This window comes from Rhinatrema bivittatum, chromosome 2, assembly GCF_901001135.1.
Source record: "Rhinatrema bivittatum chromosome 2, aRhiBiv1.1, whole genome shotgun sequence".
Taxonomy (NCBI): domain Eukaryota; kingdom Metazoa; phylum Chordata; class Amphibia; order Gymnophiona; family Rhinatrematidae; genus Rhinatrema; species Rhinatrema bivittatum.
Genome location: NC_042616.1, coordinates 768,234,001 through 768,261,182, shown reverse-complemented (window position 1 = coordinate 768,261,182; position 27,182 = coordinate 768,234,001).

Genomic DNA, 27,182 nt, shown 5'->3' with positions numbered 1-27,182 from the left:
GGATGGTGAAGTCTGAGACAGCTCCCTCCCTGCATTACTAGTGAGAGGCTGGCTTCACAGACAGGGGGGAGCTGCCTGACCCTCACTCCTGACTTCCCCCATGTCCCAGCTAGTGAATGGTGTGTGGGTGAGGGGGGGGGGAGGATGGTGAAGTCTGAGACAGCTCCCTCCCTGCATTACTAGTGAGAGGCTGGCTTCACAGACAGGGGGGAGCTGCCTGTCCCTCACTCCTGACTTCCCCCATGTCCCAGCTAGTGAATGGTGTGTGGGTGAGGGGGGGGGGGGTGGATGGTGAAGTCTGAGACAGCTCCCTCCCTGCATTACTAGTGAGAGGCTGGCTTCACAGACAGGGGGGAGCTGCCTGACCCTCACTCCTGACTTCCCCCATGTCCCAGCTAGTGAATGGTGTGTGGGTAAGGGGGGGGGGGGGAGGATGGTGAAGTCTGAGACAGCTCCCTCCCTGCATTACTAGTGAGAGGCTGGCTTCACAGACAGGGGGGAGCTGCCTGACCCTCACTCCTCCGGGGTATTGTGATCTTCCTGCACACAGTGCCCTATCCCTGATACCAGGGGTGTTGTGATCTTCCTGCATGCAGTGCCCTATCCCTATTAATACCAGGAGTGTTGTGATCTTCCTGCATGCAGTGCCCTATCCCTATTAATACCAGGAGTGTTGTGATCTTCCTGCATGCAGTGCCCTATCCCTGATATCGGGATGTGTGCAAGAAGATCACAACACTCCTGGTATTAATAGGGATAGGGCACTGTGTGCAGGAAGATCACAATACCCCTGGTATCAGGGTTAGGGCACAAGTTCTAGTCACATTGACTGATCACATTACTTGTTTTGTCAAGCTACCAACTGTTTCCATTTCCCATCCCCCATATACTGTCAGTAGGAAACTTGGTAACATGAATAAATAAGAGGGCAGCCAATAGGAATACATATTCATTCCTAAACTGACCTTAACTGACCTGAAAAGTGTCAAATTGTATCATTTTCAGTTAGTGCGCACTAACTCCCAGTTAGTGCGCACTAACTCCCGTTAGTGCGCACTAACTCGAGTTAGTGCGCACTAATCGGAAAAAACGATTTTTAACGATTTTTTAACTAAAAAATCGTGCCTAAGACGATTTTCTTGCCCTGCCACACGATTTCTATCGTTAAGACGATATGGAAAACGATTCACATCCCTAGTGTCTGGTGATCTGAAGATGATAAAACAATGTGATAAGGTGATAGCTAAAGCCAGAAGAATGCTGGGCTGCCGGAAATAGGAGGTGATAATGCCCTTGTATAGGTCCTTGATGAGGCCTCACCTAGAGTACTGTGTTCACTTCTAGAGCAAGCCCTTTTTCAAAAAGGATAAGGACAGGATGGAGGCAGTTCAGAGAAGGGTACCAAAATGGTGTGGGACCTGTATTGGAAGACTTATGAGAGGTTGAAGGATCTAAATATGTATTTCCTGGAAGAGAGGAGGTGAAGGGGAGATATGGTACAGACCTTCTGATAGCTGAAATGTTTTAATGATACATGATCTTTGAACCTTTTCCATTGGAAAGGAAACTGCAGAACTAGGAGTCATGAAATGAAATTCGAGGTGGGGGGGGGGGGAGGGGAGGAAGGAGGTGACTCAGAACCAAATCACTCTTCTTCACAGAGAAGGTGGGGGATTCCTGTATTGCTCTTCCAGAAGAGGTGGAGAGGACAAAATCAGTAAACAAATTCAAAAGGGCACGGGATAAACACTGTGGATCCCTAAAGACTAGAGGTCGGAAATGAAGAAAAGGATGCATGTGGCGGTAGTTATTACCCTTAACAGAAGGCACGGGGATTACTACCCTTAACCAATTAGCTTGATGTTTGTGACGCAGCTGCAACATTGCTCTCTGCTTTGACAGCAGTGGGATAAAAAGGAAATTAGATTCAGATGACAACCAACGCTAGGCCCTGATTTTTTCGGTCTGAGATACTGATATGAAGACAGCAGAGATAAAGCATAGGACTGTTTCTATGGGCCAGTCCAAAAATCAATGCTTGTTCAAGCAGCATTGTGTAAATTATCATGAAGGCTGTTCTCCCTGTAAAAGCAATTTTGTAATGGGTGTATCAATTGTTTTGTTTATGTTGTAGATATTGCTACCCTTAACATAAGGCTAGGGGGTAACCTGCACATCGCGGCAGTTAGTACTCTCAACAGAAACATGGGCGTTAACTTGCATGGAGTGGCAGTGACTACCATAAGAAGTTTGCTGGGCAGACCGGATGGACAATCTGGTCTTTTTCTGCTGTCATTACTATGTTACTATGTCACTACCTTGGGCCTCGCCCTGCGGTGATTGTAAAACATATTCTCTGTCATTATCCATTACGTTTTTGAACATCCCGTGACTCACTAAAGATTAGACTTGCACTTTCCTTGGATTGGTACTCCTCAGGGGTAATTTATGTGGTTTTATTTCCATGTCGTTTACTGTATATAGGGAAGATCCTCTGGATGTTAAAAACACATGGTTTTGAGCACTGCTACTGTATTTGGTAATCTTGTTTGGAAGCCCCATAGGTTGGGCACTGGGTATTGGCACAGCATTCTTTTTTTTTTGTCTGATCTTTACTGTTTTGTAATTGAATAATGTAATCCTTCATCTCATGGCAGCAATTTCTCTCGCTATCTTCTCCACTGCGCACAATGCAGGATTTGTGTTTTCGATACATTACATCCTGTGGGTCTGAATCAAAATATTGAATGGTCCATCTTCATTTAACCTTTTTCTTTCTGATATCTTTTATTTTCCAAAATTTGTTTTATAACTGCAAGTGATTTAACAGTCTTGTGTAGCCCCCAGCCTATGGTATATAAAATGATGGGAGGAATGATGAGAGAAGGGTCTGTCTCCCAAATTTATTTAGATTTCCAACTTATGAGTTGTGCAGATGGTGAAGTGGATGGAGACAGCAGGAGTAGCTTGCACAATCTCTGGACTATAAAGCATTAGGTGGAGTTGCACCACTTTTAGATGAACACTTTTAGATGAATTGATTGGGTAGGCAATATTAATGCTGAATACTCAAGAGTTCATGGGATATAAACATTCAGCGTAATCTCACTCAAAGTACTTCATATGGTACTCTACAAAATGAGTGAACCAATCTCTAAGCCTACACTTGATCATCATTAGATTTCCAAACATTTTCCACAAATATAACAATTACATTCCCCACATTCCAGTTCTCCCATTTTCATACCATTAGTACTCTTTCTTTTCCATTTCTCAAGCCTACTTATTGCTGTCCAATGCCAAGGTTGCACTTCCTGTAGTGCTTCAACCTTTCTCCAAAAATCAAGTGTTTTGGGGGTTTAAGCTTAATTTGGATTATACAGAGGTTGAGTCACTCCAGTCTCTCACCCTTTCACCAGTCACCCACACACACACCAGGCTGCCTCTCTCTCACCATTCACCACCCCAATCAGACTCTCTCCCACCTGTCACCCCAGTCATTCCCCCTCTCAGCAGTCACCCCCAGACATACCAGGCTGCCTCTCATCAGTCACCAGACTAACCAGTCTCTAGTCCATCTGTCATCCCATACAGTCATCCCAGTCATTCCCCCCTCTCACCAGTCACCCCTTACATACCAGGCTGCCTCTCTCTCTCACCAGTCAGCATCCCAATCAGGTAACATTTCCAGTTAGTGTACACTAACTATAGTTAGTGCTTGCTAACATCCAGTTAGTGCACACTAAGTCCTGTAAGTGTGCACTAGCACAAAATACTACTTTTTATGAAATTTTGTCATTTTTTCTTTTGTTTCGTGGTGCTCCCAAAACAAGAGAAAATGGACAATTTCATTGCCAATGTCTATTTGGTTTAAAATGAATGCACATCTCTAAAAATCTGCACATAAATGCCTCCCTGAATAGATGGGCTTTCAGAGATTTCCTGAACACTTAAATCTGTCTGTACTCGCAAACTCCTCAGAAGCTTACTCCAAAGAGATGGGGCTATTTATGAAAAAGTCCAGCCACACGTGTGTGCAATCTTGCAAGTGATACTGGGGCAACCATTAATAAACCCTGTCTAGCAAACTGTAAAACTCCATGATGGCTCAAACTGAGACAGAAGTCTCTTCTAATTTCTTGGGCTAAAACCGTAAATACGCCAGCATTCCAAGGTTAACATTTTAAATGTAACCCTTTTCTCAATGAAAAGCCAAACAAGGTCTCTTAATACAGGAGAGATCTGATCCTTCACAGCACTACCGGATTTCAAACCAGCGGCTGCATTCAATAACAGCTGTAATGAATGCAGATGACAATGGGGGGGGGCTATATAAAGAGCACTGCAATAATCTGAAACAGATAAAAGAATACGTCAGAGTTTTAAAATCCTGTTACCCGAAAATAAACCGCACATGTCACAATTTACGCGGTCTGGAAAAAAAACAAAACGTTTTTCGCCACACGCCATAATTGGGACCGTAAGGAGAAGGACTTACCTAAATATATTCCCTAATCCCGGGCTGCCTCTACTGGCGCAATTGTACTACCCTCTAACCGCACTTCCGGGAATGGGTCTACATTGGCCTTGGTTTTGCTTACATTCAGAACTACCCCATTCTGCATGAGCCAAGAATTAAAAACTTCCACCGTTCAACTGGAAACATGACACCAAACCTCATGACTCTATAATAGTTTTGCCAGAGGAGCTATATAAATGTTGAAAAGCCTCTTCTGGGTGACGCAACTTGTCCTACTGAAGAGAAAACATAGTTACCATCAGCCCCCACCATTCCCATACCTACACAGAAGCTCCTGAGTTTGCTTCCTTCAAGGCTCTGCTATCTCTCAAGGATAGGAGGCCCCCATAGTTAAACTCCCTGCTCATTGCCAGCCAGCGAGAAACATTCTCTTTAGTGCCTTATCACCCCACAGATGGGGAATGGCTGACAAGGGATCTTTTCCTTTAATTCAATTGGATGCAGCTCCATCACTGCTTTCTACATTAATGGTGGGGGTGGAAGGGAAATAGAACCAAGAGCTAAGAGAAACAGATGAGAGAAAAAAATGTGTGAAGCTTGCTGGGCAGACTGGATGGGCCGTTTGGTCTTCTTCTGCCGTCATTTCTATGTTTCTATGTTTCTATGTAATTACACATGCTGAGAATGCCTCTTATAACTTCTATTCAACCTCATCTTCATGCATAATCTATAAGCTGTGTTTCCTAATAAACTTCAAATCTTTGTTAATTAAAATGAAATAAAAGATTTATTTTGGAACTGTGCTAGTGCAGGTATTTAGCTCATTTTGCATTGACAGGACAGGCGTACACCTTTAAAAGCTGATCACAAGTATATTAGGTTATTTCAATGAAAAGATTCCATTTGCAACTTATTTACTGATCTGTGTTCTACAGATACAATACTTCCTGCCTTTATGAGTCAGTGAATCTATTTAATTCCAATTCTAAAAATATAAAATAGATGTAAAATAGAAGTTCGTGCTTTTGTGTACTTTCATGTGGAAGGCATGAGCTGAACTTTTCTGCTACTTTTAGTGTTCAAATTATTGTGGTATTATCCAGACTGTGTTCTGCTCTGATCTAGTTTTATCTTTCTGCAAACACAAGCTCAGGCTATTTTCTAGTAGATAGCCTCTAGAGGTGTGTTTAGACAGCTAAAGTGGTCCTAGTTGATGGCTAATCGATAGACAGAATAAATATTTTGAAGAACAATTTTACAAAGGGGCTGTGAACAGTGAGTGAATGAACAACAGAAGTTGATATTTCCCCAACCTTCATGACTTGATTCTGGCCAAGTAATTAATGCTTAGCATTCATCAGCATTAGTATCCTATCACCTGTAATTTTATCCATAGTTTACTGAAAATGTGCTTATTTCACATCAGAAGATAAAACAGGTTTTTCTTCTAGTGGGGAGAGGGATGTTTGGAATTAAATGTCTACATTACCCATTTGAAGCAGGTTGAACTCAATGGATTCAAGTCTTCCTACAACTGAAATGTGTTTCATTGTATTTATTTGATTAGATAGCTCATGGCCATAGCTGCCATAGATCAGCATCTGACCCAATGGATGCTGATATTCAAAAATAGAAAGACAGCCAGCTTCAGTAGGTTATTCTTCATTGAGAAGTATCTGGTTATATGCTTTTACTTAATTAGTATTCTTCATTAACGCAGAGGTACAATACATATAAGAGCAAAGATAATTGCTTTGCTTAATACTAGAAATCTCCGGGATCCAATCACAAGCCCAATACTAATTAAGGAAGGACCCTGGTCTTGGTTAGTTCTCAATGGGAGCAGCTTGAAAAGCTTCTCTGTGTAATAAGGTTTGAATTAACCTAGCAACAAAGTAATTTCTCACTGCATTAATTTTTATTTTCTGAGTCTACAAGATTCTCCTGTGAAAGTCTACGTAGGGGTGCCTCATTCAGAAACATGTTTTAAAAATATGTTGGACCTCTATTTTATCATCCAGGAAAACAAAACAGAAATGAAATACATTTTATTTGTTGGATAACAAGTGAACATTCCTTCTCTGTTGCTGTCCAAGAGTTGTGGAACACTTTCTCTGAATATTTACATTTAATGGAATGTATCAAAATCTTTAAATTTTTGTTTATTCAAGCAAGCTTTACAAAACTTGAATTTCTGATTTTTCATCCGCACTGTGGCACTATGTTTTGACAGCATATGCGTTTCCAATTTTATTTGTGTTTATTGTTATTGTTGCTTGTATTTTCTTTTATCTTACTTTAAGTACTATTTTAGATTTTATTTTTATCCAAATTGTTACAGATGCTTTGTGGTGGTTAAAGCTTTTTATGGACAGAATTCTATTATGTAATAATTTTAATGTATCATGTGTTCTTGTTTAATATGTGTTTATGCTGATTATGTATGTTCCGAATTGTAAATCGCCTAGAGCCTCCACAGTAGGCGCTCAATAAATGCAAGTAAATTTCAAAGGGGCTTCAGTGGGAAAACAGAAAACAGTGACAAAGTGGCCTTTTAAAAAATTGCTCCCCTAATATGCAGGTAAACATACAAATATGTCATGCTTGTATGCAAGTTTTCCTACACTGAGTGGAAGCTTTCCTTGGGATGATGTTGGGATAGAGTTTGAACTTATAAAATTACTTTTGGATTTTAAAAAAGTATGCTTGTAAAATTCCAAGAAAAATTTCTGTGCATAGGTGTGGCTTGTGTGAGATACATTTGATGGGATAATTTTCAAAGTGGACTTTTGTGCATAAGTCTACTTTGGAAATTCAAATCAGTATAATATATGCACATTTTTGGCAACTTCCATATGTTTAAAAATTACTCCACGTGTGGTTAGTAGGAATGTGTAGCTTTTCTTTTTTTCACTTAGTTCAGTTCAGGCTTTTCATTTTTGGCTTCAATTTCAGGCCACATTTTGTTTTGTTGTTTTCCTTTGGATTCTTCAGCAATTCATTTCGGCAAATAGCACCCACAGGGGTCGATTTTAAAAGAACCATGCGTGCGTCCATATGCACGCGGTTTATAACATAAGTGTGCCAGCGCATGCATGTTATAAAATCTAATGGCCATGCGTAAATGCGCACCAGATTTTAAAATCCACGCACACATGTGCGGATGGCGCGCGTAAGGGAGGCAAATTTTTCCTAAATACTCATGACGACGCAATCGGGCCTCCCCCAGATCCCTCTCCTAAATCCTTGCCTATCCTTCCTTCCCCTTCCCCTTCCCCTTTCCACCCCGACCCCTAACACCTACGTAGCTACCCCAATTTTTTTTATTTTTCTATTTACTGATCCTCTGGAGCAGAAGCAAGATACACGAGCCGGCCGGTTGCCGGTGCACGTTTTCCTGGGACAGCATACAATGGCACTCTCCTGGCACACCCCCTCCCTGCCCTGACCCAGCCCCTGGAAAGACCCGGAACTTGTGCACGTAGCGGGGTTTATGTGCGTGGCTGAGCCCATTTTAAAATGCGTGCTGCACGTGCAAGGCCCGGCCACGAGCATAAACCCCGTATTTTATGTGCATGGGCCTTTGAAAATTTGGGCAGTATTTACCAAAATGAATGCTCTGAAACATTTTTGGAATTCTCTAAATTTTTGGAATGAGTCAGCTTTGGGATTTGTTGCAATGAACTGAACTGAAAATTCATCACATTTTTACCTTTTTGGATTGTCGAAATGCACCTCACTAGTGGTTAGTTTCAGTGGAACTAGCTTGTTTAGAAACAAGCAAAGTAGTATGAGGCCAATATCCAAAGGCATTTAACCAGGTAACTTGAGAGTTAATCCAGATAAATGCTGACATTTGACTATCCCTGCCACTTACCTGGCAACATTTTATCTGGAAGGCATTTTGGGGGCATTCCAGAGAGGGGTTACATCAGCCAAATATATTATTCAACTAGTTCTTATATTTGGAGTTAACCAAATATGTTATTCATCTCAATCTACACGAGGGTATGAGCACAGCTAAAGTTCTCTGGGCTAACTTTAATTTTACCTGACTATATTCATAAAAATATAGTCAATTAAGCAGTGATCATGCTGCATAAAATCAAAACAAAACAGCCTCATGGGCCAAAACATTGAGTGGGTGACCGAAGAATTAGATCAGACGAGAGTGCTAGATGCAGTGGACTTGGATTTCAGCAAGGCCATTGTCACGGTTCCACATAGGCAACTTATGAACCAACTGAGTGCCCTAGGTGTGGGCACTAAAATGACTCTGACTGAATTAGAAACTGGTTGAGGGGCAAAGGATAAAGGTAAATGGAGTTCACTCTGAGGAAAGGGGGCAGGTTAACCAATGGTGTCCCTCCCACAGGAGATGGTTCTCGCCTGGTTCAGTTTAATATTTTCATAAGCAATATTGCAGAAGGGCTGTCAGGAAAGGAGGCTAGAGTGGCAGACCTGGAGGAGCTGAGGGAGACAGAGAGGTATATAGATGAGACCTTCAGGGACATAGTAGTCCAATCCCAACTTCAGACTGGCAGCCCTGGTGCTGCCTTGGAGGAAGAAGGTCTCATAATGGGAGAGCACCAACCAGGTGTAGCAGGAAAGGATCCTGTAGCAAGGACCTGCTCTCTAGGTGATGCATTGTCCTTTCGCACTGAGGATATCTCCCCAAGGCCTACTGCCCAGGAGGGAAGGGTTAGGTCGGCCATCATAGTTGGTGATTCGATTATTAGGAATGTAGATAGCTGGATGGCGGGTGGGCGTGAGGATCGCCTGGTAACATGCCTACCTGGTGCGAAGGTGGCGGACCTCACGCGTCACCTAGATAGAATTTTAGACAGTGCTGGGGAGGAGCCGGCTGTCGTGGTACACGTGGGCACCAACGACATAGGAAAATGTGGGAGGGAGGTTCTGGAAGCCAAATTTAGGCTCTTAGGTAGAAAGATTAAATCCAGAACCTCCAGGGTAGCATTCTCTGAAATGCTCCCTGTTCCACGCGCAGGTCACCAGAGGCAGGCAGAGCTCCGGAGTCTCAATGCGTGGATGAGACGATGGTGCAAGGAAGAGGGATTCAGTTTTGTTAGGAACTGGGGAACATTTTGGGGAAGGGGGAGTCTCTTCCGAAGGGATGGGCTCCACCTTAACCAGGGTGGAACCAGACTGCTGGCGCTAACCTTTAAAAAGGAGATAGAGCAGCTTTTAAACTAGAACAAAGGGGAAAGCCGACAGTCGCTCAGCAGCGCTAGGTTCGGAGAGATGTATCTTTAAAGGATACTAATGATGCATTAGAATTAGGGCATCCCGACAGTGAGGTTCCAATAATTAGAAAAGTAGTCCAAGTGCCTGTAACTAAAAACTCACCTGAGCTAAAAAATTCTAACTTATCCCTATCAATTAAAAAGCAGAATAAAAATATAAACAAAAAACAAACTTTGAAATGTTTGTATGCTAATGCCAGAAGTCTAAGAAGTAAGATGGGAGAATTAGAATGTATAGCAGTAAATGATGACATAGACTTAATTGGCATCTCAGAGACATGGTGGAAAGAGGATAACCAATGGGACAGTGCTATACCGGGGTACAAATTATATCGCAATGACAGAGAGGAGCAGTCGGGAGGAGGTGTGGCGCTTTATGTCCGGGATGGCATAGAGTCCAACAGGATAAACATCCTGCATGAGACTAAATACAAAATTGAATCTTTATGGGTAGAAATCCCTTGTGTATCAGGGAAGACTACAGTGATAGGGGTATACTACCGTCCACCTGGTCAAGATGGTGAGATGGACAGTGAAATGCTAAGAGAAATTAGGGAAGCTAACCAAATTGGTAGTGCAGTAATAATGGGAGACTTCAATTACCCCAATATAGACTGGGTAAATGTATCATCGGGTCACGCTAGAGAGATAACGTTCCTGGATGGAATAAATGATAGCTTTATGGAGCAATTGGTTCAGGAACCGACGAGAGAGGGAGCAATTTTAGATCTAATTCTCAGTGGAGCACAGGACTTGGTGAGAGAGGTAACGGTGGTGGGGCCGCTTGGCAATAGTGATCATATTATGATCAAATTTGATTTAATGACTGGAAAAGGAACAGTGTGCAAATCCAAGGCTCTCGTGCTAAACTTTCAAAAGGGAAACTTTGATAAAATGAGAAAAATTGTTAGAAAAAAACTGAAAGGAGCAGCTACAAAAGTAAAAAATGTCCAAGAGGCGTGGTCATTGTTAAAAAATACCATTCTAGAAGCACAGTCCAGATGTATTCCACACATTAAGAAAGGTGGAAAGAAGGCAAAACGATTACCGGCATGGTTAAAAGGGGAGGTGAAAGAAGCTATTTTAGCCAAAAGATCTTCATTCAAAAATTGGAAGAAGGATCCAACAGAAGAAAATAGGATAAAGCATAAACATTGGCAAGTTAAATGTAAGACATTGATAAGACAGGCTAAGAGAGAATTTGAAAAGAAGTTGGCTGTAGAGGCAAAAACTCACAGTAAAAACTTTTTTAAATATATCCGAAGCAGAAAGCCTGTGAGGGAGTCAGTTGGACCGTTAGATGATCGAGGGGTTAAAGGGGCACTTAGAGAAGATAAGGCCATCGCGGAAAGATTAAATGATTTCTTTGCTTCGGTGTTTACTGAAGAGGATGTTGGGGAGGTACCCGTAATGGAGAAGGTTTTCATGGGTAATGATTCAGATGGACTGAATCAAATCACGGTGAACCTAGAAGATGTGCTAGGCCTGATTGACAAACTGAAGAGTAGTAAATCACCTGGACCGGATGGTATACACCCCAGAGTTCTGAAGGAACTAAAAAATGAAATTTCAGACCTATTAGTAAAAATTTGTAACTTATCATTAAAATCATCCATTGTACCTGAAGACTGGAGGATAGCAAATGTAACCCCAATATTTAAAAAGGGCTCCAGGGGCGATCCGGGAAACTACAGACCGGTTAGCCTGACTTCAGTGCCAGGAAAAATAGTGGAAAGTGTTCTAAACATCAAAATCACAGAACATATAGAAAGACATGGTTTAATGGAACAAAGTCAGCATGGCTTTACCCAGGGCAAGTCTTGCCTCACAAATCTGCTTCACTTTTTTGAAGGAGTTAATAAACATGTGGATAAAGGTGAACCGGTAGATATAGTATACTTGGATTTTCAGAAGGCGTTTGACAAAGTTCCTCATGAGAGGCTTCTAGGAAAAGTAAAAAGTCATGGGATAGGTGGCGATGTCCTTTCGTGGATTGCAAACTGGCTAAAAGACAGGAAACAGAGAGTAGGATTAAATGGGCAATTTTCTCAGTGGAAGGGAGTGGACAGTGGAGTGCCTCAGGGATCTGTATTGGGACCCTTACTGTTCAATATATTTATAAATGATCTGGAAAGAAATACGACGAGTGAGATAATCAAATTTGCAGATGACACAAAATTGTTCAGAGTAGTTAAATCACAAGCAGATTGTGATAAATTGCAGGAAGACCTTGTGAGACTGGAAAATTGGGCATCCAAATGGCAGATGAAATTTAATGTGGATAAGTGCAAGGTGATGCATATAGGAAAAATAACCCATGCTATAATTACACGATGTTGGGTTCCATATTAGGTGCTACAACCCAAGAAAGAGATCTAGGTGTCATAGTGGATAACACATTGAAATCGTCGGTTCAGTGTGCTGCGGCAGTCAAAAAAGCAAACAGAATGTTGGGAATTATTAGAAAAGGAATGATGAATAAAACGGAAAATGTCATAATGCCTCTGTATCGCTCCATGGTGAGACCGCACCTTGAATACTGTGTACAATTCTGGTCGCCGCATCTCAAAAAAGATATAATTGCGATGGAGAAGGTACAGAGAAGGGCTACCAAAATGATAAGGGGAATGGAACAACTCCCCTATGAGGAAAGACTAAAGAGGTTAGGACTTTTCAGCTTGGAGAAGAGACGACTGAGGGGGGATATGATAGAGGTGTTTAAAATCATGAGAGGTCTAGAACGGGTAGATGTGAATCGGTTATTTACTCTTTCGGATAGTAGAAAGACTAGGGGACACTCCATGAAGTTAGCATGGGGCACATTTAAAACTAATCGGAGAAAGTTCTTTTTTACTCAACGCACAATTAAACTCTGGAATTTGTTGCCAGAGAATGTGGTTCGTGCAGTAAGTATAGCTGTGTTTAAAAAAGGATTGGATAAGTTCTTGGAGGAGAAGTCCATTACCTGTTATTAAGTTCACTTAGAGAATAGCCACTGCCATTAGCAATGGTTACATGGAATAGACTTAGTTTTTGGGTACTTGCCAGGTTCTTATGGCCTGGATTGGCCACTGTTGGAAACAGGATGCTGGGCTTGATGGACCCTTGGTCTGACCCAGTATGGCATTTTCTTATGTTCTTATGTTCTTATGTTTCCCTTTTTGCAGATGATACCAAAATCTGAAAGGTGTAGGGAACATGTGGTGTGATCAAGTGAAGTTTAAGAAATGGTCTAGGGTCTGGCAGCTAAAAGATGCAAGGTCAAGCATTTGGGTTGCAAAAATCCAAGGGAGCTGATTGTCTTCTGTGCACAAAACAAGTATGGGATCTGGGGAGTCATCATATGTGTTGATCTTAAGGTGGTCAAACAGGTAGGTAGATGATGGAAAAACATGTTTGGGTTCATATTAAGATAAACAGGCAGCAGGAAAAGGAAGTGATATTGCCTCTCTGTAAGTCCTTGCTGAGACATTATCTGGTGTACTATGATCAATTCTGGAGATTGTACCTGTGAAAGGTTATACATGAAATAGAGTCATTTGAGAGGTCAGTTACTATTATGGTCAGTGGTCTTCACAATATTAAAAATCTAAACATGTATACCCTAGAGGAAAGGAGGAAAAAGGGAATATAATACAGATATTTAAATACCTCCGAGGAATAAATGCATAGGAAAAGGAAAGGAAGCTATGAACAAGGGGTTATGTGATGAGAGTGAAAGAAGAGTCAACTCAGGAGAAATTGAAGGAAATATGTCTTTGCAGAAAGGGTTGTGGATGCATGGAGGTGGCAGAAACAAGGACAGTATCTGAACTCCAGAAAGCATGGAATAAACGCAGAGCATCTCTGATGGACAGGAAGGTACCTCAAAGATGAGCGGGAGCTGTGGATGGGCAGACTGCATGGACCGTATAGCCTTTATCTGCCATTATGTTTCATGTAAACTCCATGAGGATTTTCCTATTGAAAATATGGCTGGCTGTGGGAACATAGGTTCCTTTTCGGTGCATACGTTTGCAACTGTTTTGAAGCAGGTGCAAATATATCTACTCAAAATATACACAGAGTTTTTAAAACGTAAGGCCAGCATGAACTCCAACTCCCTTGACTTTGCTTCTTCCAATCTCAGCTTCCTTTATTGGGGTGAGGGTGGGGGTGGCATTTTTAAATGGCAAAACCCTCATTTACTCTCAAAAATCCCTTTGAAAATTGTCCTCTTAAAGGGCAAGACTACTTTGGTGGAAGATAAGGTAAACCAGGTAACTTCCCCTACCTATTCGAGATTACCCAACACACTGAGGTAGATCTTAAAACAGTATCATTTTCATCGAATGATGTATATGGACAGTTTTACTTCTAAGTTGTCGCCAACGCACTGAAGACTTTTCTTGGAGACCTGGGAGGTATATGTGCAGACTTTGCCACATCGGGCTCGCAGCTTGATCCTCAATGCCTGATGTTTGTTTGTTCTTCTTTTTTTGTTTTTTGGGTTAGTGATAGACCCATGCCTTCAATGTTATGATTGGACTCTAGTATACATGGATGTCTCAACTGGTTTGTCAGCCAGGCCTTGGGTAGGGGAAGGGGGGTAAAGGGGGTGAAGCGGGACGGGGAGGTTTGGAGAGGGTGAGGGTTTGGGGAATAAGCATACTGGACTCCTGTTCCTTCTTGTTTAAGCAGAGCTAGCCCGCTATAGTTGTTCAATATGTCAGACTGGGGGAGGTATCAGAGTGCAGCCTCTCCTAGTTTGTTGGCGACATGAGTATTCTCTAGGGTGGCTTTAGAGATGTCTTAGACACAGTTATAGATATCTCGAAGGGGGAAAATTGAGGAGTGTTTCCTCATGGTTCTGTGATTTGTGTCATCAATATCGTTTGCTGTATTATGTTTGCTTGTCTGTTATCGGCAAAGTTTCATATTGTGTCTGAGGATCACTCAATAAAAATTGTATTACAAAAAAAACCCCAAAAAAAACAAAAAACAGTATGCCGGATTTTATAAGATACGCGCGTAGCCACGCGTATCTTATAAAATCCGGGGTCGGCGCGTGCAAGGCTGCGCAAAATCGGCAGCCTGCGCAGCTGAGCCGCGCAGCCTGCCTCCGTTCCCTCCGAGGCCTCTCCGAAATTGGAACGGCCTCGGAGGGAACTTTCCTTCCGCGTCCCCCCACCTTCCCCTCCCTTCCCCTATCTACCCCACCCCCTAGCCCTACCTAAATCCCCCCCTACCTTTTGTTGTGCAAGTTACGACTGCTTGAAGCAGGCGTAACTTGCCCGCGCTACCTCGGCATCCCCCAGCACAGGCCGCAGTGCTGGGGGACTTGGGACCGCCCCCCGCCCGCCCCCAAACCATCGCTAAGCCCCCAGACCTGCCCCCTCCCAACCCTTTTACGAAGCCCCGGGACTTACGCGCGTCCCGGGGCTTTGCGCGCACCGGCGGCCTATGCAAAATAGGTGCGCCGGCACGCGCAGGGCTTTTAAAATCTAGCCCCATGTTTCCAAATGTTGGTTTTATGTAATCATGGTTGCTTACCTCTGGTCTGTGAGATTGTGTAGCCTATGCAGTTATGGAAAGTACAGCTAAGTCCTCTGATCTATTTTATGTCATGGTGCTGCATTTTTGTTCCATTTTTCAGGTTGTTTAGGTATACAACTCATATATAACACAGAAACTGCACTTTCCGCTTACCGCTTGTTCACAGGTCTGATATATTACAAATGCTTAAGAAACACAGAAAAACTGGGAACATGAAAATTAACTACTCCGTGTACAAAATTATAATTAAGGTAGCAATAGGGCCCGACAGAAATTGGAACTGCTAAATCTCTGCTGTTCCTACATCTGAACCACTGAAACGTAGAGGAAGGTGGATGGCTTGATTATCATTTGCCTTCTGAATTTCATGCTAGCAAAACTTACTGGAGAAGTATACTTGTGTGTCCACAGTGTCTATATGTGTACATCATCTTGACTAAGCATGTTTGTTTGCATTGAGTATTTATCTGAGTATCTGGCATAGACAGATGCAGAAAAAATTAAAGTACAGGGACAAAATGGCTGTAAGACTGGCATATTGCCCAATTTATTCCATCTGAAATAATAAAGGCAGAGGATGGGATTGTAACAAATAAAAGTGACTGAATGCCTCAGGAAATGGTTGCCGCAAATCATGTGCAAGCCTAAACTCTCGCTCTAATAACAGTGTCACTTCTTAGCTCTGTATAAAGGCATGGCTGTAGATACAAAGGGAATCTTTGGCAGGCAGCAACAAATGAGTACATTTTCCAAGGGATTATGAGTGGAAAATTAGCATATACATGTGGAAGTAGCCTGTATTTGCATACATGCTATTTTATAAAGAATTAAGTACTTGCATGTTTTTGGTTTTATGCGCACAATTACCTGCTTGAAAACAGGGCAGACTATGGGTTTTCTGGGGTAGAAGTTGCTATTTTGTAAGAAAAATTATGGACTACATTAGATAACTTATTTGTCCAACTTTACACTTGCTAATTAACTTGCACAACTGATAGACTCATCTGTTGTCTGCTATTTTGAGTGGGGAGTCTGAGTGAACTGGGAGAAGTTCGGGGCGAAGTTCTAGGAGGGTATCAATGAACTGAAGATGGACTGGGTAAAATAGCGCAGACATATTTTAAAATATACCTACTTCTGTGTACAGATCTGAGGACCGACGGAGAGAGGAAACTCACTCCAAGATGAGATTTGGGCAATGTTCTCTCCACCTAGCTTGATGTTACCCAGGTAGAGAGTCCATCAAGCTAGGTGGAGAGAACATTGCCCAAACCTCATCTTGGAGTGAGTTTCCTCTCTCCGTCGGTCCTCAGATCTTCACAAGAGACCACTGTTCTGTTTGTATGTCTCATTTTCAATGTCAAAGTGGCCCCTAACCCCCTACACTAATACCTAACCCTCACCTCGAGTTACTAGGTGGGCCTACCATAGGGATACAAATACCTATCTAGGGAGATGACATTATGGCCAGTCTCCCTCTCTCTCCCTCCCTCCCCCTTCACCACATCCTGTGGCAACAGATTCCTCAGTTTAATTGTGTGCTGAGTAAAAAAATAATTTGTTTTTAAACTGGAAACCATTAGCTTCATACTGTGTCCCCCTAGTCTGTGCTATTGGAAAGGGTAGATAACCTTTCTCTATTTAGTTATTCCACCTCACTCATGATTTTCTAGATCTCTATCATATCTCCTTTCAGTCATTTCTTCTCCAGGCTGAACATCCCTAACCTATTTAGTGTTTCCTCATACTGGAGCCATTCCATCCCTTTTATCATTTTGATTAACCTTCTTTGCATCTTTTCAAGTTCTGTCAAATCTTTTTTGAGCTGCTGCAACCAGAACTGCACACAATACTCATGGTGCAGTTGTACCATGGATTGATACAGAAGCATTATGATATCTTCTGTTTTATTTTCCATTCCTTTTCTTATAATCTGTAACATTCTATTTAATATTTTTTTTTTACTGCTACTGCACTCTAAGGGATAGATTTTTAAAAATTATGCACGCATGTCCATGTGTGCACAATTTTATAACATGCACGCGCCGGCGTGCACATGTTATAAAATCGGCAGAGGCACATGCAAGGGGGTGGGGGTTGTTTTTGTAGACATTCACACGGCGACGCATCAGGGCCTTCCCCAGTTCCCTCCCAGTCCACACCAATTTAGAAGCAGACAGAGGGAACTTTCCTACCTCCTACTCTAACCTCTCTTCCCCTTCCCCTTCCCCCCCTCTAAAAAGCAATTTTAAATGTTTTTACCTTTTTGTTTTCAACTTACTTCAGGGCCCGACCATTGTCCGGGACAGCGAACAATGGTGCTGTCCCGGACTACACCCCCCCCTCCCGCTCCTCCCCATCCAAAACATGCCCTCTGGCCCACCCTTTACAAGAGGCCCAGCACTTGAGCGCACTAGGTCTCAAAACAGTATAATGTGCCATGGGGAAGTACATCCACACTTTCACACAAAAGTCAAAGACATATATGATACATAAGAGATAATGCGAATTGAAGCTACTAGGGAAGAATAAGCTGAACTATAGTTCTCTACTGAGTTCTGTATTAGGGATCACCCCCAGGAAAAGGATCTTGACATCATGGTGTGCAATACTTTGAAATTATTAGCTTAAGGGCAGATTTTAAATGCCCTGTGCACGTAAATCCCGGCCTTTATGCGCGTGGCTAGGCCTCTTTGAAGATTTGCCTGGCGCGCTTAAGGCCCGGCCACGCGCATAAAGGCCGGGATTTACGTGCACAGGGCATTTAAAATCTGCCTTTATGTTAATAATTTCAAAGTATTGTCCACCTTGTTGTCAAGATCATTTTCCTGGGTAGTGATCCCTAATACAGAACTCAGTAGAGTGTAACTATAGTTCAGCTTATTCTTCCCTAGTTGCTTCAATTCGCATTATCTCTTATGTATCATATGTCCTTTGATTTTTGCATTAAAGTGTGGTTGAACTTCCCCATGGCAGATTATACTGTTTTGAGACTTAGTGTGTCAACAGCAGGAACCATCAAGATCTTCTCACTATAAATTAATTCAGCAATCAAACTTGAAAGGGTAAACACTGTACAACTATCAAAGAATCACCATGAAAGAAGAGTTACTCACTAAAGGATAGGTTTTCATACATACGCATGGGCGTACATGTGCATGTGCTACCCGGCACGCACACATGCACGCTCGATTTTATAACATGCCCGCGCATATTATAAAATCGGGGGTCGACGCGCGTAAGAGGATGCACAATCGTACACCCTGCGTGCGCTGACGTCCACGGGTTTCCCCCATTCCCTATTCCCTAGCCTGAGCTTCCCACCCCCTTCCCCTAGTCTTTCTGCCCCCTAACCCTAATCTAACCCCCCCAAATTATTTTACCTTTTATGCCTGCCTGGAGGCAGGCGCAGGTTGTGTGCGCCAGCTGCCTGCCAGCGTGCGATCCTCCAACACGGCGACAAATGGCCACTGTGCCAGAGGCCTCTGGCCCCACCCCCTCCTCGTTCCACCCCTTTTGTAAATCCCTGGGTCATAGACGTGTCCCGGGGCTTTATGCGTGTCGCCAGGCCTTTATAAAATAGGCCTGACACGCGTAACCTCCCCTCGGCATAAGGCTTTTAAAATCAGCTCTTAAGGTTGACAGCTATTGCATAACAAGCACACGCCCACTTGTACAATCTCTTCCAAACAAAAGTATAAAATTAGCAATCCAATGGTAAGATTTGGAAATGAGGCTGCAGACATTACCTCTTTTTGTTTTTACAGTTAAAGATTTTGTACTGATGTTATGTTACATTCACCAGTAAGCCTGACTACTTTTCTAATTAAAACCAGGTAATCATTTACTCACCTGGGCAGGGACTGGATGGACCATTTTGGTCTTTATATTTCATCATTTCCCTGTTTGCTAAGAAAGTAATACCAGACTCTACAGTTTGGCATTAAACTTTTTTATAGCTTGTTTATGAGGTATAGTGAGCAGGCTAAAAAGATAAGAAATATTTTTTCTCTCCTTTCTTACTCCCCTTCTCTCTCTTAAAATGTAGGATGTAAAAGGAGAACTCAGAGTCCAAAAAGGAAACACGAAGATTTAATTATTGATCCGCAGGTAATAAAAGAGGATGAGAGAGGAGCATGTGCTTTCATAATAATGCAAACGGAAGCGTGGAATATAAAAGCCTACAGGCAGGTAAAATGCTAATTGAACAATAATGAGTGTTCTCATTGCTACCCTTTTAATATCAGCATTTCAAAATTTATTTGGATTAGTTGCCTTCTACTGGATTAGCTGCACTCTACTAAGAAGGCAAATTCATTTTTCTAAATGCATTAGGAAGTATTAATCAATCAGTGAATCAGTTATTTACTCTTTCGGATAATAGAAAGACTAGGGGGCACTCCTTGAAGTTAGCATGTGGCACATTTAAAACTAATCGGAGAAAGTTCTTTTTCACTCAACGCACAATTAAACTTTGGAATTTGTTGCCAGAGGATGTGGTTAGTGCAGTTAGTATAGCTGTGTTTAAAAAAGGATTGGATAAGTTCTTGGAGGAGAAGTCCATTACCTGCTATTAAGTTGACTTAGGGGTAGATTTCATAAACTTGCGCAAACGTGTACTTTTGTTCGCGGGATTTCAATAGATACATGCCTAGCCGCGTGTATCCATTAAAATCCAGGGTTGGCGCGCTCAAGGCTGCCCAAAATCGGCAGCCTGCGCGCACCGAGCCGCACAGCCTGCCTCTTTTCCCTCCGAGGCCGCTCTGAAATTGGAGCGGCCTCGGAGGGAACTTTCCTTCCACCTCCCCCCACCTTCCCCGACCTTCCCCGACCTAACCCAACCCCCCAGCCCTATCTAAACTCCCCTACCTCTGTCGCGAAAGCTACGTCTGCTCGATGCAGGCGCAACTTTGTGCGCACCGGGCTGGCTGCCGTGCGCCATGTTCCGGTCCGGGGGCTGGTCTGGAGGCCGCGGCCACGCCCCCGTAACACCCCCTGGCCGAAACCACGCTCGCGGCGCCGCCCCGGATGATGCGCCGGCCACGTCACGCTCCCGGACACGCCCCTGATGATGCGCAGATCGCGACACCTGCTTCAAGCAGGCGTAACTTGTACAACAAAGGTAGGGGGGGTTTAGATAGGACCGGGGGAGTGGGTTAGGTAGGGGAAGGGAGGGGAAGGAGGGGGGAGGCCGAAGGAAAGTTCCCTCCAAGGCTGCTCTGATTTCAGAGCGGCCTCGGAGGGAACAGAGGCAGGCTGCGTGGCTCAGTGCGCGCAGGCTGCCGATTTTGGGCATTGCGCGCGCCGACCCTGGATTTTAATGGATATGCGCGGCTACGCCTGGTGCGCGAACAAAAGTACGCGTGTGCGCAAATTTATTAAATCTACCCCTCTGGGTACATGCGCACCGGAATTTAATGTCCATGCACGCATATTCGGTCGGGTGGGCTCCTCCACCCGACCGAATATGCGTGCATGGACATTAAATTCCGCCTCCCCCCCCCCGACCCACCTTCGGGGGGGGGAGGTGGAAATTTTAAAAAGCAATGGATGGCGACAAGTAGAGTTTCCCCAGGTCCTTTCCAGTCCGGTCCAATTAAGGAGCGGACTGGGAGAGAACTTCCCTATATCCCCTACCTAACCTTCCTATCCTTTCCCCTCTCCTCTCCTCTCCTCTCCTCCCTAACCCCTTCCTATCTACTCACATTTTTTTGTTCCATTACTTACTGCTCCTCTGGAGCAGAAGTAAACTCTGTGTACTGGCCAGCTGCCGGCGTGTGCTTCCCTGGGACAGTGGCTAATGGCTTTGTCCCGGCCTGCCCACTCGCCCCTCCCTGTTCAGACCACACCCCCAGGGCTGCCCCTTTCAGCAAGCCCGGCACTTCAGAATGTAACGGGGGTTACGTGTGGCTGGGTCCTTTGTAAAATGTGCACAGCATATGCAAGGCCTAGCCACACATATAACCCCCAAATTTATACACGCAGCCCTTTTAAAATCTGGGCTTAATTTTCTAATGTCCACTTGACTCCAAATTTTAACAACATTGCAGGGCATTTAAGGAGGTTTTGACATGTGATTTTTTTTTTTTTTTTGCCTCCACATATATGTGTGGACACGTGCACACAATTCTGGAAAGTAGGTTCCATTAGTTCTGTTTATCACTTCTTCTCAATGTTGATGGTGCCAGTAGAAAGTTAGCTCACCGCCATGGCCTTCCCACGATTTTTGAGGTCTCATCAGTCTGGGCTCCCTCCTTGCTCTCACGGGAGAATCAGACTTTAGAAAATTGGGGTGCGAGGCAATGATTGCAAGATAATTCCATGGCCATTGGTTGGCTAGAAGTCTTACAAAGTTGACTTTGGATTTGCTCAAATGGATGCCCATTCTCCAGGCTCTGCAGTGCTTTACCATGGAAGTATTACTCCATCATGAAGAATTTAACTTGTTACAATGATTGTCCTATGCCCTCTGAGAATTGCCTCATTGCATCAGAAGATGTCATGTCTTCTCTTTTCATGTTCTGATATGGTAGATGAGAATGGGCTTGGGCCGTGCATTAGAGTGGCAGAGAGAAGGAAAAAGGACATGGATTTGCCCTTTCTTTTCTCACCAGAAAGTTCTTGCCACTCACACAGATTTGGTACAGGTTTCTTCCTCACTTCTTTTTGTGCCCTTTTCCTACAAACAGGTCACAAGATCATCTTAGAAAATTATTGAATCACAACAATAAATGTCAAAATTACAATGAGTTCCAAAATGAAATAAAACAGTTAAAAACTTGTCTACAGGTATTCAATGCCCCACATTGGGCACCATTTTATAACCGTTACTTGGGTTAAAATTCTGAGATATCACTCTTGGGCTCATTTATAATTCAGTCTGTTGATAAAGTGAATCGGGTGGGGGCTCAATTTTAAGGAATTTTCTCTTCTCTATGGTTATATTGTATGTGTGCAAATTGAACTGGGAATCTAAATAACAAGATATCCATGCAGCAATGCGTTCCAACTGTCTAACTATATTGACCATGCCTTAAGAACATAAGAACATAAGAAAATGCCATACTGGGTCAGACCAAGGGTCCATCAAGCCCAGCATCCTGTTTCCAACAGTGGCCAATCCAGGCCATAAGAACCTGGCAAGTACCCAAAAACTAAGTCTATTCCATGTTACCATTGCTAATGGCAGTGTCTATTCTCTAAGTGAACTTAATAGCAGGTAATGGACTGCTCCTCCAAGAACTTATCCAATCCTTTTTTAAACACAGCTATACTAACTGCACTAACCACATCCTCTGGCAACAAATTCCAGAGTTTAATTGTGCGTTGAGTAAAAAAGAACTTTCTCTGATTAGTTTTAAATGTGCCCTATGCTAACTTCATGGAGTGCCCCCTAGTCTTTCTACTATCTGAAAGAGTAAATAACCGATTCACATCTACCGTTCTAGACCTCTCATGATTTTAAACACCTCTATCATATCCCCCCTCAGTTGTCTCTTCTCCAAGCTGAAAAGTCCTAACCTCTTTAGTCTTTCCTCATAGGAGAGCTGTTCCATTCCCCTTATCACTTTGGTAGCCCTTCTCTATACCTTCTCCATCGCAATTATATCTTTTTTGAGATGCGGCGACCAGAATTGTATACAGTATTCAAGGTGCGGTCTCACCATGGAGCGATACAGAGGCATTATGACATTTTCTGTTTTATTCACCATTCCCTTTCTAATAATTCCCAACATTCTGTTTGCTTTTTTGACTGACGCAGCACACTGTATCGACGATTTCAATGTGTTATCCACTATGACAAGTTTCTTCCTCACGCAGCCGAGATGCTTGACATCTTGGCTGCGTTCGACACAGTCAATCACGATGTCCTACTCAACATCCTCAGAAGTATTGGGATCACTGGCAATGCCTTCGCCTGGATTGAATCGTATCTCCAAAATCGCTTTTTTACTGTCCTAGTTGACAACTATGAATCTGATCCCATCAGTCTTCCCCAAGGTGTGCCCCAAGGTTCTTCACTCTCCTCGACGCTATTTAATATATACATGATTCCCCTTACCACGCTTCTCACTAACCTGCACATCAAGCATTTTATTTATGCTGACGATGTGCAACTCATCTTCCCTTTCTCTGACTTTATCCAAACTGCTTTACAAAACTGGGAATCCTGTCTTTCCTCCATCAACCAACTCCTAAAGGACATGCACCTAGCTCTAAACTCCAACAAGACTGAGCTATTAATCATATCTAATAGGCAACCGCTCCCAGACATCCCACTTGCTTACTCGTCTACCAACTTCCCATCACACACTCGTAATTTAGGAGTCATTATTGATAATCACCTTTCTTCTAAACCATTCATTAAATCCATCATAAAGGATTGCTATTTTAAGCTACAAACGATAAAGAAACTCAGACCCCTACTACACTTCACTGATTTCCGCACAGTACTCCAGTCTATTATTTTATCGAAAATTGACTATTGCAATGCACTCTTCCTTGGCATTCCCGCAACACACACTAAGCCATTACAACTCCTACAAAATGCCGCCGCTCGGATACTGTCAAACACAAAGAAAAGAGATCACATCACTCCCACACTTATCAAACTACACTGGCTCCCTATACAGTCACAAATTCTATATAAAACTCTATCTATCATACACAAGAGTCTATTAAATTCCAACCTCAACTGGCTTAATCCCCCCCCTCCTACCTCGCACCTCCAAGAGACCTACCCGCCCAGCCCTCCAAGGAACACCGTGCCCAATCTATCAAATCTTTTAAACTCTCCTCTACTATAAACAGAGCCTTTTCTCTTGCCGGCCCCACCATATGGAACTCCCTGCCCCATGATATTCGCATGGAGACATATACCCCCACTTTCAAAAAGAAACTTAAAACCTGGCTCTTTCAACAAGCCTACCACATGTCACCCCCTATTACATAAACCCCCCCTGTGAATTTTACAATGTCATTTTGTTATGAACGCCTTATGTCCGCTGATTTTGTACTGTGCACTCTCATGTATATAGTTATAGTTACAGTTCTATTACTTTGCATCTACCCATTGATGTTTGTTATATGTAAGGGCTCCTCCCAAAAGTTAATTGTATTTTTCCTAGTTCACTAAGTTATCTGTTACATGTAAGGGCACCGCCCAAAAGTTTTTGTTTATTGTGAACCGATGCGATGTGCGAACGGATATCGGTATAAAAGAGATGTTAAATAAATAAATAAATGACACCTAGATCTCTTTCTTGGGTTGTAGCACCTAATATGGAACCCAACATTGTCTAATTATAGCATGGGTTATTTTTCCCTATATGCATCACCTTGCACTTATCCACATTAAATTTCATCTGCCATTTTGATGCCCAATTTTCCAATCTCACAAGGTCTTCCTGCAATTTATCACAATCTGCTTGTGATTTAACTACTCTGAACAATTTTGTGTCATCTGCAAATTTGATTATCTCACTTGTCGTTTTCTTTCCAGATCATTTATAAATATATTGAAAAGTAAGGGTCCCAATACAGATCCCTGAGGCACTCCACTGTCCACTCCCTTCCACTGAGAAAATTGCCCATTTAATCCTGCTCTCTGTTTCCTGTCTTTTAACCAGTTTGCAATCCACAAAAGGACATCATCTCCTATCCCATGACTTTTTACTTTTCCTAGAAGCCTCTCATGAGGAACTTTGTCAAACACCTTCTGAAAATCCAAGTATACTATATCTACCAGTTCACCTTTATCCACATGTTTATTAGCTCTTTCAAAAAAGTGAAGCAGATTTGTGAGGCAAGACTTGCCCTGGGTAAAGCCATGCTGACTTTGTTCCATTAACTCATGTCTTTCTATATGTTCTGTGATTTTGATGTTTAGAACACTTTCCACTATTTTTCCTGGCACTGAAGTCAGGCTAACCGGTCTGTAGTTTCCCAGATCGCCCCTGGAGCCCTTCTTAAATATTGGGGTTATATTTGCTATCCTCCAGTCTTCAGGTACAATGGATGATTTTAATGATAAGTTACAAATTTTTACTAATAGGTCTGAAATTTCATTTTTTAGTTCCTTCAGAACTCTGGGGTGTATACCATCCGTTCCAGGTGATTTACTACTCTTCAGTTTGTCAATCAGGCCTACCACATCTTCTAGGTTCACCATGATTTGATTCAGTCCATCTGAATCATTATCCATGAAAACCTTCTCCATTATGGGTACCTCCCCAACATCCTCTTCAGTAAACACCGAAGCAAAGAAATCGTTTAATCTTTCCGCGATGGCCTTATCTTCTCTAAGTGCCCCTTTAACCCCTCGATCATCTAACGGTCCAACTGACTCCCTAACAGGCTTTCTGCTTTAAAAAAGTTTCTGCTTTAAAAACGTTTTTACTGTGAGTTTTTGCCTCTACAGCCAACTTCTTTTCAAATTCTCTCTTAGCCTGTCTTATCAATGTCTTACATTTAACTTGCCAATGTTTATGCTTTATCCTATTTTCTTCTGTTGGATCCTTCTTCCAATTTTTGAATGAAGATCTTCTTTTGGCTAAAATAGCTTCTTTCACCTCCCCTTTTAACCATGCCGGTAATCGTTTTGCCTTCTTTCCACCTTTCTTAATATGTGGAATACATCTGGACTGTGCTTTTAGAATGGTATTTTTTAACAATGACCACGCCTCTTGGACATTTTTTACTTTTGTAGCTGCTCCTTTCAGTTTTTTTCTAACAATTTTTCTCATTTTATCAAAGTTTCCCTTTTGAAAGTTTAGCACGAGAGCCTTGGATTTGCACACTGTTCCTTTTCCAGTCATTAAATCAAATTTGATCATATTATGATCACTATTGCCAAGCGGCCCCACCACCATTACCTCCCTCACCAAGTCCTGTGCTCCACTGAGAATTAGATCTAAAATTGCTCCCTCTCTCGTCGGTTCCTGAACCAATTGCTCCATAATGCTATCATTTATTCCATCCAGGAATGTTATCTCTGTAGCGTGACCCGACGATACATTTACCCAGTCTATATTGGGGTAATTGAAGTCTCCCATTATTACTACACTACCAATTTGGTTAGCTTCCCTAATTTCTCTTAGCATTTCACTGTCCGTCTCACCATCTTGACCAGGTGGACGGTAGTATACCCCTATCACTATAGTCTTCCCCAACACACAAGGGATTTCTACCCATAAAGATTCAATTTTGTATTTAGTCTCATGCAGGATGTTTATCCTGTTGGACTCTATGCCATCCCGGACATAAAGTGCCACACCTCCTCCCGAGTGCTCCTCTCTGTCATTGCGATATAATTTGTACCCCGGTATAGCACTGTCCCATTGGTTATCCTCTTTCTACCATGTCTCTGAGATGCCAATTAAGTCTATGTCATCATTTACTGCTATACATTCTAATTCTCCCATCTTACTTCTTAGACTTCTGGCATTAGCATACAAACATTTCAAAGTTTGTTTTTTGTTTGTATTTTCATTCTGCTTTTTAATTGATAGGGATAAGTTAGAATTTTTTAGCTCAGGTGAGTTTTTAGTTACAGGCACTTGGACCTTATTCACATAACTTTTCAGGCTACTGGTGGTAGTGAATTTTCCAGTGAATTTTCATCTTTCTTAAGTAATACAATTTAATTACATTGTACAATATGTCTTCTAAGCCAAGGGAAGATAATTCTCTTTGAAGGTCCATTTTTCTTTCCTGCCAAAATATTGAAAAATACTTGAACTCTGGCTTTAAAATAAATACACTTCTAATAAGACTCCTCAGTACCTATCCAATGCACTTTTAATTTCTGATACAGTTTTAACTTCCATCACTTCTGTTCTGTACATCCACCTTTCTTTCTATGAAAAATAATTAATTATACTACTTCTGAGTCAACCTCTTTC